The 6,491-nt window shown below is 31.4% G+C and overlaps 1 long non-coding RNA gene across 1 annotated transcript; it reads left to right on the top strand.

Annotated features, from left to right (window-relative positions):
- Positions 1–4,266: 4,266 nt before the first annotated feature.
- Positions 4,267–6,074, top strand: LOC148607695 (uncharacterized). Its single transcript, XR_015915257.1, has 3 exons — positions 4,267–4,491; positions 4,822–4,876; positions 5,170–6,074. It is a non-coding gene; the product is annotated as an uncharacterized LOC148607695 (long non-coding RNA).
- The last annotated feature ends 417 nt before the right edge of the window (positions 6,075–6,491 follow it).

Raw genomic sequence — 6,491 nt, 5'->3', positions numbered from 1 at the left:
ATTCCTGCTCCAGAGGCCTATTTGTTAGAATTCTTGTGCGATACAAAAAGTCTGCGTAGTTTCGGCAAGCGCTGGCATAACGTATGAGTTGTGATATCAACATTCCATACGCAGGTGCTGTAGGGATGTAGCCACAGATGAAAGGAAAGTTGACAATTCTGAATGAAAAAATCATCACCTTTGTCCTACAGTTTGGTAAATAGTTTTCCTTTACCATACAAATAAACGTACTTTTGTCAAAATTCAGCCAATATCTGAGTATTTCAATTTGCAATCGAGGTATTTTAATAAACATTACAAGATTTAGATTATCAAATTTATAACAAACAACAAAAACAACAAAACAAAAACGATAAAATAACTTTTTTACACAATCCACTCCTAAATGTTGATTTTGCACTATAATATATATTTACCACTTTTTTCAAGAAACATATTGACCTAGCTTTAAGACAAACGTGACGACTTTTCCATCCCATATTGTCAACTTTCCTTTCATCGTATGCAATATCCCTTCAGCACCTGCGTACAGGGTTTTTATTTCACAATTCATACGTTGTGTCAGAGTTATGAAATAAAATCAGTTTAAGTGAAATAAATACCTTAGATCCTTTTCCTAATGACTTACATATCTGTACTACACGTGCAAAACGATACATCATTGGCTTTCATGTTACAACATCATTCGTAAAGTTCTTGGTTGATTTCCCATTTACGCTTTACTGAGTGGCCCCGTTCCGATTACCCATTGCTCAAATCCTAACTGTATCCTAATGACTACAGAACGACTGAATATTATACATTTTTCTTTTCATTTTTTATTCTATTTTATTATTATTATTATTATTTTTTTTTTTTTGACATTTCCACTTTTGAGGTAGATTGAAATTAATGTAATTATTATATAAATTACTACTTTTTTAGTAATTCTTTTTTCATGTTCATTAATGTTCTATTTGTTCAGGGAGACAAGAGATAATTATATATTTCGTAGTATCATGATACATTTTATCTGTATTCCGATGTCATTAAAAAAATGCATTCATAACAAATCGCTTTATGATATTTACATTTGATTTTGTTTTGTTCAGTGGAGGTAAGATTATTACCGTCATAATTTATTATTGAAGGACCAAACTGTTCAATCTAGATATAACTTCACATTTGAGAAGCAACTTTAATTGTGTTTTATATGTTTAAGCATTGTAACGCACTAATCAATAAATGATGTTCCCAACCGATTAGTACATGCATGGTATATATGCACATGACATGTTCATACATCATAGTTATTCACTACGTACAAAGGTAAATATGTAAAGAAATAGTTATGAGGATATTCAGTAGCTATTTCATTTTGAATTGTATGTCTAACCATTCAGAAAAAAGGCAATGAAATAAAAATAAATATTCGTAACCACATTTTTCTCCTACCAAGATACAATCTATCCTATTATTGTATCTAATAGATATGCAAGTTTATCAAGTTCCTTACATGTTCGTTTTTGTTTTGTTTTGTTCTGTTTTGTTTTTGTTTTTGTAGTTTGTTGTTTCGTATTTGTCCATCTATAACGTTGTCTATCCAGAGTGGCCTTTTTTTATTGAACCATGTTTTAAAAAAAGTGTAATCAAGGGAACCAAGGTTATAGAGGCAATCAAAAGAATGCATTCCAGGGACAAAGATCAGACATGAAAAACAGACACACACAACAAAGAACATAAAGCAACCAAAATCATACATGCAAAGTAACAAAAGTAAATGAGCACCTCGGACTCCACTAAAAACTAGGAGCATGGACCAGGTGAAGGGTAAGTGTCCTCTGCTTTTCTAGAAACACCCGCCGAGTTGCTCATAAAAAGTCCGGGGTAGACAAACGAGGAAAGGAAAACTATGACCCGTTGCATAAATCAGTTTTCATGGTGCTGATGGATACACCATAACGATCGACGAGTTCATGATGACGACCATAAAACTTCTGTAGTGATGACTTCAATCTTGTAGCAACATAACCATGTTCCAGAAGCCTATTCGTTAGAGTTATTCGTAGCGCGATACAAAAAGTCTGCGTAGTTTTGGCAAGCTCTGGCATAACGTATGAGTTGTGATATGAACACTCCATTCGCAGGAGCCGAAGGGATGTTGCCACAAAATTATTACTTTTCAAGTTTCCCTAAATGGATATATCCCCATCGATATGCGATAGGGACAAGGAAAACTTAAAAAAATACGCATTATAAAAGAGGATTGTATATGGTTCCAATTAAAAAAAAATAATATCCTCATCGTTTAAGTTTTAACAATATTTATTGTAATTTGAAGTTGTTTTGGATTGTGACCTAGGAAACAAATCAAATGACCAAATCTGGAAATTATAAAACAAGGTATTTGATTAGTTCTTCTACAAACTATCTGAAATCTATACGAACTAGCCCATAGTTTCTACTTTTGTACAAAATAATGTGTTTTATTAGCATCTACAACACGTTAAACACCGGAAATATGCCAATAGATGTACTAGTATTAACGGGTTTTTACTCTCAACGATATAGTTTCCAAAGAGTCTTTGTTAAATAAGATGTAGACTTTGCTAGCGATACGCAAAGGGGAACTTCTTGACTGTTTGGGAAGAAACAGTATATAATTTCACATGATTCCTATTATGCCCACTTTGGTAGTGTGAGTTTAGACTAGACTTGGAACTTGGTTTTGTCAATAACTTTTCTTAACAATCAATGTTTAATCTAAAACAAAATAATGCACTTGGCATTCGAGGTATGATTTTTTTTGTGATAAAGTTATATCATTTATAACAGGCTTTAAGAAGTTGACAACATAGGAATCATTCGAGAGTGTTGTATGCTTTATGATGTGTTTTTACAAAGTACGAATGTTGATTATTCAATACATTGAATTCTATAATGTATTTTCCAGTGACAGAACGACACTCAATGTAGCACAATGTCATTTCCTTTTCAAGATAGAGAACACTAATTATTCTAGCACACTCTATATTCTTACAGAATACTTTCTCTCCCATATAAACATTTAAAAACTAATATGTAACAAGTTTATCAAAAATACTGGAATGCAAATTGAAAATGCGGGGAATAAAGGGGATAAATACATTGGCAAAACGAGTTCAAGTTCATATAAACTGACTTGGAATAACAAGAAAACAAGACAAAATAAATTGCACACAGAGCCAGGTCGCACGAACACCAAAGAAAAACAGGGGATTAACTCAAATGTTTCGGTACGTAAAGCAGATATATACTTAATATTAATATTCAGAAAAACAAACTGTCACAATAACTTAAAAGATACAGTTGCCACAGCTACCAGTTGTTATATGAGAATCGAACAGGTTTCTTTTAAGGATAAACTTAACAAAGCCTCCAATGAAACTTTTTTTAATGGACAGTATACAATATAACGAAATTCTTACAATGATAACACGGCCTTGCGGTTTGGAAAATGATTCCATCTTCAAAAAGGAGAAAAATAAGTGTATACCACTATTCATAAACGAATAACGTAGACAATGTCATTTTGCCACGATGAAACCCGATATTATTTGGCGCTTTATTGTCTGAAACAACATTTAAATTTTAGAACAGAAATTCCATTAGATTGGTCTTGCCTCGCAATATTCGATACTTAGTAAAGATATTCCGAAGATCATTGTTTTTATTGTGAGTTAATAAACTTTAATAACGTGACCAGGATTATATTTGAATGCACAACTGTCGCATAGGCACTCAGAAGTCTTCGATTTGCGATTTAAGGAAGTCAGTCATTAATATTGAGATTATAAGATTTCGCTTTTAGGTTGGAGGTTGATTCAAGGTGCAAAAGTTAAATTAACGAAGTAAGAAATACTTTCTTTTCTTTCCTTTTCTTTTCTTTTTTTAATAGTGAGATTCTGTTAGTACCGACACTTGTAATGAAGAATATTGCCAGTAGTGACATCATTCAGGCCATTGTAAGAGAAAGGGTGCACGTCTTATTGCACTGGTCTAAAAAGTCTATTATGACTTATATCTACCATCACTGAGACAAATTTGTAGTTATAAATAAATTGATACTGTAAGGAATGATTCATCCTAGACACACGTTATATTGAATTCCATCTCCACCATGTTGACTGCTAGAGTTGATAGCTAATCAAACTAAAACAACAATAAAACAATAAATCATAGATCATCTAACACATAATATATGTCTTCCTACTTCAATTTTGATAATATAATACTATATGTGAAATATGTCTCCAGCAAGGTTCATCTTATACGATTAATCATTGAGCTAGATAAAATATTGGCAAGAGATCACCAACATTTGCATCAATGATAAACCCATGTGTCCCTGGCAGCATTATAAAAAGGCAGAGTCCTTTAATACTTTATCAAAAGTAAGCTGTGAACTAAGCATATACATATTGTGTGTGAATATCCTGGAAAGTATTATTGTTAATCTGTCGAAGAGTAATGGTAAGCTATATTAATTAATCAAAGTAATATTTCATTGTATTGCAATCTCTATCTATATACTGTGCTCTGAGATCGATCACAAAAGATCACATATAACAAATTTCAAGAAACGTTAAAATGAAATATGCTATAAACATGTGTACGAAAAAGAAAATGCTGTTAAGAAATAATGGTTCTGTTTGCATGTAAACAATCGTGTAAATCTATCAACCTGAAAAAAAAAACATGTGAACACAAAAACTTATGTATGTACTATCGACAACAGTATCATGAATATTTGATTCAAACAAAACTTGCCTTTATTGAAATTTAAAATTTTGAATTTTTTAGATGCAATTGACCACCACTCTATTAATACTGACATATCTCATAGTACTCTACGTCTGTAAGTTTTATTTGATAGCTCATTGTTCTTTAAAACACCAATATTAATGTTTAAAAATGTGTTGAAATGTATTAAAAAAAACCACCTGTGTGAATAATCAATAAATCATCAGATAGTCAAACTGAAAAATAAAGTTTGTAAAAAAAAATGACCAAAATGCACTGTAATTCTTATAAAGTCAAATAACAAACGAAAGATAAAAACAATAATAAAACTCAATCTCATCAATTTTCGTTTTATTTATTCACTCATTAATATTCTTATTTGTTTGATGATGATTATTTTTATTGTAGCGTTGACGTTTGCTTCAAATGAAACGACAACGGCAATTGAATCTTCGGTGCCTTTAACAACAACAGGCAATTCTACATCTTGGGATAGCTGTGCTTTACAAAAACCTTTACATTATGCATTTTACATTATTTCTTTTTCGTTTTTATTTCTTTTATTGAAGTGATTTGGCGCGTTTGATTTTTTTAGCATATGACAACACTTGTAAAGTATAAAGGTGTTTGATGTATACATCGCCGTGACTATGACATTATTTGGTGTTATCAAAAGAGTGAAGTCAAAATATATTTTGGAAGCTTTATTTGGTAAAAAAGACAAACAAAACTATATGCCACTTCTGTAGGAAATAAATTTATTTTATTTTTATTTTTATTTCGAAATACTAACTGACTTGTGTTATTTTTCATTTTGTCTAACAATATCTTAAAGATTGTCTCATTGATATTGAGTGATAATACACTTCGTTTTTGAAATATTTAGTATACATTCTGCACCATAAAAACTGATTTATTCAACGGGTCATAGTTTTCTTTTCCTCGTTTGTCTACTCCGGACTTGACTTTTTATGGGCAACTCGGAGGGTAATTCTAGAAAAGCAGAGGACGCTTACCCTACCGATGCACCTGGTCTATGCCAGTTTTTAGTGGAGTCCGAGTTGCTCATTTGCTTTTGTTACTTTGTATGTATGATTTTAGTTACTTTATGTACTTTGTTGTGTATGTCTGTTTTCCATGTCTGGTCGTTGTCGTCCCTGGATTACATTTTTTTTTATTACCGCTATAACCTTGGTTCCCTTGATTACTCTTTCGGGACGTGGTCTTCCATTTATGCTTGTATATTGCCAAACTGCAATTCATAAGGCGAGCAGAGTACAAAGGTCAATCTCTGTCATAACTTGATCAGAAAAAAAGTCCAGTAATCACTTTTATATTTTTTTTCGTTATTTTATAAGACAGAAAAAAAAATGCCCTGTTTACACATGCAAAACCGATACATTTTCAATGGCTAAATAGATAAATATTTAATGAAAAGTTCTGACATTTCAACACCAATATATTCTAATTTAATTTTAATCTACAATTGAATTAACACAAATGTCAAAATTAAATTTGCTTCAGCTGACTTTTGATTTATGTGTTTATATACGTCATTGAAACTCAAATACAATTGTTTTAAATTTACATCGCAGCATATATTAAATCCTTAATCTATGTGTATATTTGTAGCTGCAGAATGCAATATTGTCCTGACAACATTAGCGAAACACTAGCTGATATTTCCATTCCTATTCAAAACAGCACATAATATTGTTGTATGTCAAGTT

This window comes from Perna viridis, chromosome 9 (assembly GCF_037379345.1).
Source record: "Perna viridis isolate PV_CMFRI_1.1 ecotype Kerala chromosome 9, ASM3737934v1, whole genome shotgun sequence".
Classification (NCBI taxonomy): Eukaryota; Metazoa; Mollusca; class Bivalvia; order Mytilida; family Mytilidae; genus Perna; species Perna viridis.
Note: the sequence above shows the minus strand (reverse complement) of the source record. Positions and strands in the feature narration are given on the sequence as shown.